This window comes from Rhipicephalus microplus, chromosome 6 (genome assembly GCF_043290135.1).
Source record: "Rhipicephalus microplus isolate Deutch F79 chromosome 6, USDA_Rmic, whole genome shotgun sequence".
Taxonomy (NCBI): domain Eukaryota; kingdom Metazoa; phylum Arthropoda; class Arachnida; order Ixodida; family Ixodidae; genus Rhipicephalus; species Rhipicephalus microplus.
This window is the reverse complement of record NC_134705.1, coordinates 5,037,983-5,051,575: the sequence shown is the minus strand read 5'-3', so window position 1 is coordinate 5,051,575 and position 13,593 is coordinate 5,037,983.

Genomic DNA, 13,593 nt, shown 5'->3' with positions numbered 1-13,593 from the left:
ATGTAAATATGAAGAAAAGTGGCTGAAACGATAACTTGCCGTGGGCAGGATCCGAACCTGCGACCTTCGAATGGTGCGTTCGATGCTCTACCACTGAGCTACTACGACAGCTATCCCCCCAGCCGCTTTATAGGGTTTATATGTGGATTAAACGTGGGAGATTATGTCAGCGCCACCAGTAGCCTTGGCGGCGAGTGTGGCACACTATTTGAGCCTGTTTCGCGTCACGTAGCACGTGAACTTGTTACGAGTGGGCAGCTGACCAATAGTCCCTCGTATACAGCCGAAAAGCATTAAGTCTGCCAGTACGAGACCCTCGTTAATGAGTAAGAAAAGAAGTGTATACCTAAGGGCTTGTTTTTCCGTGTTTTACACAATATGAAAGAGATCTAACAGACAATAATGGCAAGGAAAGTATAGGGGAAGATAATGGAGCAAATTGCAATGTATATATGAAGAAAAGTTGGTGAAACGATAACTTGCCGTGTGCCGGATCGGAACCTGCGACCTTCGAATGACGCGTTCGATGCTCTACCACTGAGCTACCACGACAGCTATCTCCCCAGCCACTTAATAGGGTTTATATGTGGATTAAACGTGGAAGATTATGTCAGCGCCACCAGTAACCATGGCGGCGAGTGTGGCACACTCTTTTGAGCCTGTTTGGCGTCAGGTAGCACGTGAACTTGTTACGAGTGGGCAACTGACCAATAGTCCCTCGTATACAGCCGAAAGGCACTAAGTCTGCCAGTACGAGACCCTCGTTAATGAATAAGATAATAAGTGTATACCTAAGATGAGATATAACAGACAATAATGGCAAGGAAAGTATAGGGGAAGATATTAGAGGAAATCGCAATGTATATATAAAGAAAATTGGGTGAAAAGATAACTTGCCGCGGGCAGGATCGGTACCAGGCGACCTTCGAATGACGGGTTCGATGCTCTACCACTGAGCTACCACGACAGCTATCACCCAAGCTACTTTATAGGGTTTTTATATTATTTAAACGTGGAAGTGTTAGTCAGCGCCACCAGTAGCACTGGCGGCGAGTGTGGCACACTCTTTTGAGCCTGTTTGGTGTCACGTAGCACGTGAACTTGTTACAAGTGGGCAGCTGTCCAGTGAATAGTCCCTCGTATACAGCCTAAAGGCACTAAGTCTGCCAGTACGAGACTCACGTTAATGAATAAGGAAAAAAGTGTATACCTAAAGGCTCGTTTTTCCGTGTTTTTACACAATATGAATGAGATCTCACAGACAATAATGGCAAGGAAAGTATAGGGGAAGACATTAGAGCCAACTGCAATGTAAACATGAAGAAAAGTGGTGAAACGATAACTTGCCGTGGGCAGGATCCGAACCTGCGACCTTCGAATGGCGCGTTCGATGCTCTACCACTGAGCTACCAACACAGCTATCCCCCCGGGCCACTCCGTATGCTTTATATGGGAATTAAACGCGGGAGTGTCAGTCAGCGCCACAAGTTACGAGTGGGCAGCTGACCAATAGTCCCTCGTAAACAGCCGAAAGGCACTAAGTCTGCCAGTACGAGACCCTCGTTAATGAATAAGAAAATAAGTGTATACCGAAGATGAGATATAACAGACAATAATGGCAAGGAAAGTATAGGGGAATATATTAGAGGAAATTGCAATGTATATATAAAGAAAAGTGGGTGAAAAGATAACTTTCCGTGGGCAGGATCGAAACCTGCGATCTTCGAATGACGCGTTCGATGCTCTACCACTGAGCTACCACGACAGCTATCACCCAAGCCACTTTATAGGGTTTATATAATAATTAAACGTGGGAGTGTTAGTCAGCGCCACCAGTAGCAATGGCGGCGAGTGTGGCACACTCTTTTGAGCCTGTTTGGTGTCACGTAGCACGTGAACTTGTTACAAGTGGGCAGCTGACCAATAGTCCCTCGTATACAGCCTAAAGGCAGGAAGTCTGCCAGTACGAGACAGCAGCTGACTAGTAGTCCCTAGTATAGAGCCTAAAGGCACTAAGTCTGTCAGTACGAGACCCTCGTTAATGAATAAGGAAAGAAGTGTATACCTAAGGGCTCGTTTTTCCGTGTTTTTACACAATACGAGTGAGATCTAACGGACAATAATGGCAAGGAAAGTATAGGGAAAGATATTAGAGCCAATTGCAATGTAATTATAAAGAAAAGTGGGTGAAACGTTAACTTGCCGTGGGCAGGATCTGAACCTGCGACCTTCGAATGGCGCGTTCGATGTTCTACCACTGAGCTACCACGACATCTATCCCCTCAGCCACATTATAGGGTTTATATGTGGATTAGACGTGGGAGACTATGTCAGCACCACCAGTAGCCATGGCGGCGAGTGTGGCACACTCTTTTGAGCCTGTTTGGCGTCACGTAGCACGTGAACTTAGTATGAGTGGGCAGCTGACCAATAGCCCCTCGTATACAACCTGAAGGCACTAAGTCTGCCAGTACGAGAGAGCAGCTGACCAATAGTCCCTAGTATACAGCCTAATGGCATTGTGTCTGCCAGTACGAGACCCTCGTTAATGAATAAGGAAAGAAGTGTATACCTAAAGGCTCGATTTTCCGTGTTTTTACACAATACGAGTGAGATCTACCAGACAATAATGGCAAGGAAAGTATAGGGAAAGATATTAGAGCCAATTGTAATGTAAATATGAAGAAAAGTGGGTGAAACGATAACTTGCCTTGGGCAGGATCCGAACCTGCGACCTTCGAATGGTGCGTTCGATGCTCTACCACTGAGCTACTACGACACGTATCCCCCCAGCCACTTTATAGGGTTTATATGTGGATTAAACGTGGGAGATTAAGTCAGCGCCACCAGTAGCCATGGCGGCGATTGTGGCACACTATTTTGAGCCTGTTTCGCGTCACGTAGCACGTGAACTTGTTACGAGTGGGCAGCTGACCAATGGTCCCTCGTATACAGCCGAAAGGCATTGAGTCTGCCAGTACGAGACCCTCGTTAATGAATAAGAAAAGAAGTGTACACCTAAGGGCTCGTTTTTCCGTGTTTTTACACAATATGAATGAGATCTAACAGACAATAATGGCAAGGAAAGTATAGGGGAAGATAATGAAGCAAATTGCAATGTATATATGAAGAAAAGTTGGTGAAACGACAACTTGCCGTGGGCCGGATCGGAACCAGCGACCTTCGAATGACGCGTTCGATGCTCTACCACTGAGCTACCACGACAGCTATCCCCCCAGCCACTTTATAGGGTTTATATGTGGATTAAACGTGGAAGATTATGTCAGCGCCACCAGTAACCATGGCAGCGAGTGTGGCACACTCTTTTGAGCCTGTTTGCGTCAGGTAGCACGTGAACTTGTTACGAGTGGGCAGCTGACCAATAGTCCCTCGTATACAGCCGAAAGGCACTAAGTCTGCCAGTACGAGACCCTCGTTAATGAATAAGAAAATAAGTGTATACCGAAGATGAGATATAACAGACAATAATGGCAAGGAAAGTATAGGGGAAGATATTAGAGGAAATTGCAATGTATATATAAAGAAAAGTGGGTGAAAAGATAACTTTCCGTGGGCAGGATCGAAACCTGCGATCTTCGAATGACGCGTTCGATGCTCTACCACTGAGCTACCACGACAGCTATCACCCAAGCCACTTTATAGGGTTTATATAATAATTAAACGTGGGAGTGTTAGTCAGCGCCACCAGTAGCAATGGCGGCGAGTGTGGCACACTCTTTTGAGCCTGTTTGGTGTCACGTAGCACGTGAACTTGTTACAAGTGGGCAGCTGACCAATAGTCCCTCGTATACAGCCTAAAGGCAGGAAGTCTGCCAGTACGAGACAGCAGCTGACCAATAGTCCCTAGTATAGAGCCTAAAGGCACTAAGTCTGTCAGTACGAGACCCTCGTTAATGAATAAGGAAAGAAGTGTATACCTAAGGGCTCGTTTTTCCGTGTTTTTACACAATACGAGTGAGATCTAACGGACAATAATGGCAAGGAAAGTATAGGGAAAGATATTAGAGCCAATTGCAATGTAAATATGAAGAAAAGTGGCTGAAACGATAACTTGCCGTGGGCAGGATCCGAACCTGCGACCTTCGAATGGTGCGTTCGATGCTCTACCACTGAGCTACTACGACAGCTATCCCCCCAGCCGCTTTATAGGGTTTATATGTGGATTAAACGTGGGAGATTATGTCAGCGCCACCAGTAGCCTTGGCGGCGAGTGTGGCACACTATTTGAGCCTGTTTCGCGTCACGTAGCACGTGAACTTGTTACGAGTGGGCAGCTGACCAATAGTCCCTCGTATACAGCCGAAAAGCATTAAGTCTGCCAGTACGAGACCCTCGTTAATGAGTAAGAAAAGAAGTGTATACCTAAGGGCTTGTTTTTCCGTGTTTTACACAATATGAAAGAGATCTAACAGACAATAATGGCAAGGAAAGTATAGGGGAAGATAATGGAGCATATTGGAATGTATATATGAAGAAAAGTTGGTGAAACGATAACTTGCCGTGTGCCGGATCGGAACCTGCGACCTTCGAATGACGCGTTCGATGCTCTACCACTGAGCTACCACGACAGCTATCCCCCCAGCCACTTTATAGGGTTTATATGTGGATTAAACGTGGAAGATTATGTCAGCGCCACCAGTAACCATGGCGGCGAGTGTGGCACACTCTTTTGAGCCTTTTTGGCGTCAGGTAGCACGTGAACTTGTTACGAGTGGGCAACTGACCAATAGTCCCTCGTATACAGCCGAAAGGCACTAAGTCTGCCAGTACGAGACCCTCGTTAATGAATAAGATAATAAGTGTATACCTAAAATGAGATATAACAGACAATAATGGCAAGGAAAGTATAGGGGAAGATATTAGAGGAAATCGCAATGTATATATAAAGAAAAGTGGGTGAAAAGATAACTTGCCGCGGGCAGGATCGGGACCAGGCGACCTTCGAATGACGGGTTCGATGCTCTACCACTGAGCTACCACGACAGCTATCACCCAAGCTACTTTATAGGGTTTTTATATTATTTAAACGTGGGAGTGTTAGTCAGCGCCACCAGTAGCACTGGCGGCGAGTGTGGCACACTCTTTTGAGCCTGTTTGGTGTCACGTAGCACGTGAACTTGTTACAAGTGCGCAGCTGTCCAGTGAATAGTCCCTCGTATACAGCCTAAAGGCGCTAAGTCTGCCAATACGAGACTCACGTTAATGAATAAGGAAAAAAGTGTATACCTAAAGGCTCGTTTTTCCGTGTTTTTACACAATATGAATGAGATCTAACAGACAATAATGGCAAGGAAAGTATAGGGGAAGATATTAGAGCAAATTGCAATGTATATATAAAGAAAAGTGGGTGAAAAGATAACTTGCCGTGGGTAGGATCGGAACCTGCGACCTTCGAATGACGCGTTCGAGGCTCTACTACTGAGCTACCACGACAGCTATCCCCCAGCCACTTTATGGGGTTTATGTGTGAATTAAACGTGGGAGTGTGAGTCAGCGCCACCAGTAGCCACGGCAGCGAGTGTGGCACACTCTTTTGAGCCTGTTTGGCTTCACGTAGCACGTGAACTTCCTAAAAGTGGGCAGCTGACCAATATTCCCTCGTGTACAGCCTAAAGGCACTAAGTCTGCCACTACGAGACCCTCGTTAATGAATAAAGAAAGAAGTGTATACCTAAGGGCTAGTTTTTCCGTGTTTTTACACAATACAAATGAGATCTAACAGACAATAATGGCAAGGAAAGTATAAGGGAAGATATTAGAGCCAATCGCAATGTAAATATAAAGAAAAGTGGGTGAAACGTTAACTTGCCGTGGGCAGGATCCGAACCTGCGACCTTCGAATGGCGCGTTCGATGTTCTACCACTGAGCTACCACGACATCTATCCCCTCAGCCACATTATAGGGTTTATATGTGGATTAAACGTGGGAGACTATGTCAGCACCACCAGTAGCCATGGCGGCGAGTGTGGCACACTCTTTTGAGGCTGTTTGGCGTCACGTAGCACGTGAACTTAGTAAGAGTGGGCAGCTGACCAATAGCCCCTCGTATACAACCTAAAGGCACTAAGTCTGCCAGTACGAGAGAGCAGCTGACCAATAGTCCCTAGTATACAGCCTAATGGCATTGTGTCTGCCAGTACGAGATCCTCGTTAATGAATAAGGAAAGAAGTGTATACCTAAGGGCTCGATTTTCCGTGTTTTTACACAATACGAGTGAGATCTACCAGACAATAATGGCAAGGAAAGTATAGGGAAAGATATTAGAGCCAATTGTAATGTAAATATGAAGAAAAGTGGGTGAAACGATAACTTGCCGTGGGCAGGATCCGAACCTGCGACCTTCGAATGGTGCGTTCGATGCTCTACCACTGAGCTACTACGACACGTATCCCCCCAGCCACTTTATAGGGTTTATATGTGGATTAAACGTGGGAGATTATGTCAGCGCCACCAGTAGCCTTGGCGGCGAGTGTGGCACACTATTTGAGCCTGTTTCGCGTCACGTAGCACATGAACTTGTTACGAGTGGGCAGCTGACCAATAGTCCCTCGTATACAGCCGAAAAGCATTAAGTCTGCCAGTACGAGACCCTCGTTAATGAATAAGAAAAGAAGTGTACACCTAAGGGCTCGTTTTTCCGTGTTTTTACACAATATGAATGAGATCTGACAGACAATAATGGCAAGAAAAGTATAGGGGAAGATAATGAAGCAAATTGCAATGTATATATGAAGAAAAGTTGGTGAAACGACAACTTGCCGTGGGCCGGATCGGAACCAGCGATCTTCGAATGACGCGTTCGATGCTCTACCACTGAGCTACCACGACAGCTATCCCCCCAGCCACTTTATAGGGTTTATATGTGGATTAAACGTGGAAGATTATGTCAGCGCCACCAGTAACCATGGCAGCGACTGTGGCACACTCTTTTGAGCCTGTTTGCGTCAGGTAGCACGTGAACTTGTTACGAGTGGGCAGCTGACCAATAGTCCCTCGTATACAGCCGAAAGGCACTAAGTCTGCCAGTACGAGACCCTCGTTAATGAATAAGAAAATAAGTGTATACCGAAGATGAGATATAACAGACAATAATGGCAAGGAAAGTATAGGGGAAGATATTAGAGGAAATTGCAATGTATATATAAAGAAAAGTGGGTGAAAAGATAACTTTCCGTGGGCAGGATCGAAACCTGCGATCTTCGAATGACGCGTTCGATGCTCTACCACTGAGCTACCACGACAGCTATCACCCAAGCCACTTTATAGGGTTTATATAATAATTAAACGTGGGAGTGTTAGTCAGCGCCACCAGTAGCAATGGCGGCGAGTGTGGCACACTCTTTTGAGCCTGTTTAGTGTCACGTAGCACGTGAACTTGTTACAAGTGGGCAGCTGACCAATAGTCCCTCGTATACAGCCTAAAGGCACGAAGTCTGCCAGTACGAGACTCTCGTTAATGAATAAGGAAAAAAGTGTATACCTAAAGACTCGTTTTTCCGTGTTTTTACACAATATGAATGAGATCTAACAGACAATATTGGCAAGGAAAGTATAGGGGAAGATATTAGAGCAAATTGCAATGTATATATAAAGAAAAGTGGGTGAAAAGATAACTTGCCGTAGATAGGATCGGAACCTGCGACCTTCGAATGACGCGTTCGATGCTCTACTACTGAGCTACCACGACAGCTACCCCCCAGCCACTTTAAGGGGTTTATATGGGAATTGACCGTGGGAGTGTCAGTCAGCGCCACCAGTAGCCATGGCGGCGAGTGTGGCACACTCTTTTGAGCCTGTTTGGCGTCACGTAGCACTTGAACGTTTTACGAGTAGGCAGCTGACCAATAGTCCCTCGTATACAGCCTAAAGGCACTAAGTCTGCCAGTAAGGACTCTCGTTAATGAATAAGGAAAAAAGTGTATACCTAAAGGCTCGTTTTTCCGTGTTTTTACACAATATGAATGAGATCTACCAGACAATAATGGCAACGAAAGTATAGGGGAAGATATTAGAGCAAATTGGAATGTATATATAAAGAAAAGTGGGTGAAAAGATAACTTGCCGTGGGTAGGATCGGAACCTGCGACCTTAGAATGACGCGTTCGATGCTCTAATACTGAGCTACCACGACAGCTATCCCCCAGCCACTTTATGGAGTTTATATGTGAATTAAACGTGGGAGTGTCAGTCAGCGCCACCAGTAGCCATGGCGGCGAGTGTGGCACACTCTTTTGAGCCTGTTTAACGTCACGTAGCACTTGAACTTTTTACGAGTGGGCAGCTGACATATAGTCCCTCGTATACAGCCTAAAGGCACTAAGTCTGCCAGTACGAGACTCACGTTAATGAATAAGGAAAAAAGTGTATACCTAAAGGCTCGTTTTTCCGTGTTTTTACACAATATGAATAAGATCTCACAGACAATAATGGCAAGGAAAGTATAGGGGAAGACATTAGAGCCAACTGCAATGTAAACATGAAGAAAAGTGGGTGAAACGATAACTTGCCGTGGGCAGGATCCGAACCTGCGACCTTCGAATGGCCCGTTCGATGCTCTACCACTGAGCTACCAACACAGCTATCCCCCCGGGCCACTCCGTATGCTTTATATGGGAATTAAACGCGGGAGTGTCAGTCAGCGCCACAGGTAGCCATGGCAGCGAGTGTGGCACACTCTTGAGATTGTTTGGCGTCACGTAGCACGTGAACTTGTTACGAGTGGGTAGCTGACCAATAGTCCCTCGTATACAACCTAAAGGCACTAAGTCTGCCAGTACGAGACAGCAGCTGACCAATGGTCCCTCGTATACAGCCGAAAGGCATTAAGTCTGCCAGTACGAGACCCTCGTTAATGAATAAGAAAAGAAGTGTACACCTAAGGGCTCGTTTTTCCGTGTTTTTACACAATACGAGTGAGATCTAACGGACAATAATGGCAAGGAAAGTATAGGGAAAGATATTAGAGCCAATTGCAATGTAAATATGAAGAAAAGTGGCTGAAACGATAACTTGCCGTGGGCAGGATCCGAACCTGCGACCTTCGAATGGTGCGTTCGATGCTCTACCACTGAGCTACTACGACAGCTATCCCCCCAGCCGCTTTATAGGGTTTATATGTGGATTGAACGTGGGAGATTATGTCAGCGCCACCAGTAGCCTTGGCGGCGAGTGTGGCACACTATTTGAGCCTGTTTCGCGTCACGTAGCACGTGAACTTGTTACGAGTGGGCAGCTGACCAATAGTCCCTCGTATACAGCCGAAAAGCATTAAGTCTGCCAGTACGAGACCCTCGTTAATGAGTAAGAAAAGAAGTGTATACCTAAGGGCTTGTTTTTCCGTGTTTTACACAATATGAAAGAGATCTAACAGACAATAATGGCAAGGAAAGTATAGGGGAAGATAATGGAGCAAATTGGAATGTATATATGAAGAAAAGTTGGTGAAACGATAACTTGCCGTGTGCCGGATCGGAACCTGCGACCTTCGAATGACGCGTTCGATGCTCTACCACTGAGCTACCACGACAGCTATCCCCCCAGCCACTTTATAGGGTTTATATGTGGATTAAACGTGGAAGATTATGTCAGCGCCACCAGTAACCATGGCGGCGAGTGTGGCACACTCTTTTGAGCCTGTTTGGCGTCAGGTAGCACGTGAACTTGTTACGAGTGGGCAACTGACCAATAGTCCCTCGTATACAGCCGAAAGGCACTAAGTCTGCCAGTACGAGACCCTCGTTAATGAATAATATAATAAGTGTATACCTAAAATGAGATATAACAGACAATAATGGCAAGGAAAGTATAGGGGAAGATATTAGAGGAAATCGCAATGTATATATAAAGAAAAGTGGGTGAAAAGATAACATGCCGCGGGCAGGATCGGGACCAGGCGACCTTCGAATGACGGGTTCGATGCTCTACCACTGAGCTACCACGACAGCTATCACCCAAGCTACTTTATAGGGTTTTTATATTATTTAAACGTGGGAGTGTTAGTCAGCGCCACCAGTAGCACTGGCGGCGAGTGTGGCACACTCTTTTGAGCCTGTTTGGTGTCACGTAGCACGTGAACTTGTTACAAGTGGGCAGCTGTCCAGTGAATAGTCCCTCGTATACAGCCTAAAGGCGCTAAGTCTGCCAGTACGAGACTCACGTTAATGAATAAGGAAAAAAGTGTATACCTAAAGGCTCGTTTTTCCGTGTTTTTACACAATATGAATGAGATCTAACAGACAATAATGGCAAGGAAAGTATAGGGGAAGATATTAGAGCAAATTGCAATGTATATATAAAGAAAAGTGGTTGAAAAGATAACTTGCCGTGGGTAGGATCGGAACCTGCGACCTTCGAATGACGCGTTCGAGGCTCTACTACTGAGCTACCACAACAGCTATCCCCCAGCCACTTTATGGGGTTTATATGTGAATTAAACGTGGGAGTGTGAGTCAGCGCCACCAGTAGCCACGGCAGCGAGTGTGGCACACTCTTTTGAGCCTGTTTGGCTTCACGTAGCACGTGAACTTCCTAAAAGTGGGCAGCCGACCAATATTCCCTCGTGTACAGCCTAAAGGCACTAAGTCTGCCACTACGAGACACTCGTTAATGAATAAACAAAGAAGTGTATACCTAAGGGCTAGTTTTTCCGTGTTTTTACACAATACAAATGAGATCTAACAGACAATAATGGCAAGGAAAGTATAAGGGAAGATATTAGAGCCAATTGCAATGTAAATATAAAGAAAAGTGGGTGAAACGTTAACTTGCCGTGGGCAGGATCCGAACCTGCGACCTTCGAATGGCGCGTTCGATGTTCTACCACTGAGCTACCACGACATCTATCCCCTCAGCCACATTATAGGGTTTATATGTGGATTAAACGTGGGAGATTATGTCAGCGCCACCAGTAGCCATGGCGGCGATTGTGGCACACTATTTTGAGCCTGTTTCGCGTCACGTAGCACGTGAACTTGTTACGAGTGGGCAGCTGACCAATGGTCCCTCGTATACAGCCGAAAGGCATTAAGTCTGCCAGTACGAGACCCTCGTTAATGAATAAGAAAAGAAGTGTACACCTAAGGGCTCGTTTTTCCGTGTTTTACACAATATGAATGAGATCTAACAGACAATAATGGCAAGGAAAGTATAGGGGAGATAATGAAGCAAATTGCAATGTATATATGAAGAAAAGTTGGTGAAACGACAACTTGCCGTGGGCCGGATCGGAACCAGCGACCTTCGAATGACGCGTTCGATGCTCTACCACTGAGCTACCACGACAGCTATCCCCCCAGCCACTTTATAGGGTTTATATGTGGATTAAACGTGGAAGATTATGTCAGCGCCACCAGTAACCATGGCAGCGAGTGTGGCACACTCTTTTGAGCCTGTTTGGCGTCACGTAGCACTTGAACGTTTTACGAGTAGGCAGCTGACCAATACTCCCTCGTATACAGCCTAAAGGCACTAAGTCTGCCAGTAAGGACTCTCGTTAATGAATAAGGAAAAAAGTGTATACCTAAAGGCTCGTTTTTCCGTGTTTTTACACAATATGAATGAGATCTACCAGACAATAATGGCAACGAAAGTATAGGGGAAGATATTAGAGCAAATTGGAATGTATATATAAAGAAAAGTGGGTGAAAAGATAACTTGCCGTGGGTAGGATCGGAACCTGCGACCTTAGAATGACGCGTTCGATGCTCTAATACTGAGCTACCACGACAGCTATCCCCCAGCCACTTTATGGAGTTTATATGTGAATTAAACGTGGGAGTGTCAGTCAGCGCCACCAGTAGCCATGGCGGCGAGTTTGGCACACTCTTTTGAGCCTGTTTAACGTCACGTAGCACTTGAACTTTTTACGAGTGGGCAGCTGACATATAGTCCCTCGTATACAGCCTAAAGGCACTAAGTCTGCCAGTACGAGACTCACGTTAATGAATAAGGAAAAAAGTGTATACCTAAAGGCTCGTTTTTCCGTGTTTTTACACAATACGAGTGAGATCTAACGGACAATAATGGCAAGGAAAGTATAGGGAAAGATATTAGAGCCAATTGCAATGTAAATATGAAGAAAAGTGGCTGAAACGATAACTTGCCGTGGGCAGGATCCGAACCTGCGACCTTCGAATGGTGCGTTCGATGCTCTACCACTGAGCTACTACGACAGCTATCCCCCCAGCCGCTTTATAGGGTTTATATGTGGATTGAACGTGGGAGATTATGTCAGCGCCACCAGTAGCCTTGGCGGCGAGTGTGGCACACTATTTGAGCCTGTTTCGCGTCACGTAGCACGTGAACTTGTTACGAGTGGGCAGCTGACCAATAGTCCCTCGTATACAGCCGAAAAGCATTAAGTCTGCCAGTACGAGACCCTCGTTAATGAGTAAGAAAAGAAGTGTATACCTAAGGGCTTGTTTTTCCGTGTTTTACACAATATGAAAGAGATCTAACAGACAATAATGGCAAGGAAAGTATAGGGGAAGATAATGGAGCAAATTGGAATGTATATATGAAGAAAAGTTGGTGAAACGATAACTTGCCGTGTGCCGGATCGGAACCTGCGACCTTCGAATGACGCGTTCGATGCTCTACCACTGAGCTACCACGACAGCTATCCCCCCAGCCACTTTATAGGGTTTATATGTGGATTAAACGTGGAAGATTATGTCAGCGCCACCAGTAACCATGGCGGCGAGTGTGGCACACTCTTTTGAGCCTGTTTGGCGTCAGGTAGCACGTGAACTTGTTACGAGTGGGCAACTGACCAATAGTCCCTCGTATACAGCCGAAAGGCACTAAGTCTGCCAGTACGAGACCCTCGTTAATGAATAAGATAATAAGTGTATACCTAAAATGAGATATAACAGACAATAATGGCAAGGAAAGTATAGGGGAAGATATTAGAGGAAATCGCAATGTATATATAAAGAAAAGTGGGTGAAAAGATAACATGCCGCGGGCAGGATCGGGACCAGGCGACCTTCGAATGACGGGTTCGATGCTCTACCACTGAGCTACCACGACAGCTATCACCCAAGCTACTTTATAGGGTTTTTATATTATTTAAACGTGGGAGTGTTAGTCAGCGCCACCAGTAGCACTGGCGGCGAGTGTGGCACACTCTTTTGAGCCTGTTTGGTGTCACGTAGCACGTGAACTTGTTACAAGTGGGCAGCTGTCCAGTGAATAGTCCCTCGTATACAGCCTAAAGGCGCTAAGTCTGCCAGTACGAGACTCACGTTAATGAATAAGGAAAAAAGTGTATACCTAAAGGCTCGTTTTTCCGTGTTTTTACACAATATGAATGAGATCTAACAGACAATAATGGCAAGGAAAGTATAGGGGAAGATATTAGAGCAAATTGCAATGTATATATAAAGAAAAGTGGTTGAAAAGATAACTTGCCGTGGGTAGGATCGGAACCTGCGACCTTCGAATGACGCGTTCGAGGCTCTACTACTGAGCTACCACAACAGCTATCCCCCAGCCACTTTATGGGGTTTATATGTGAATTAAACGTGGGAGTGTGAGTCAGCGCCACCAGTAGCCACGGCAGCGAGTGTGG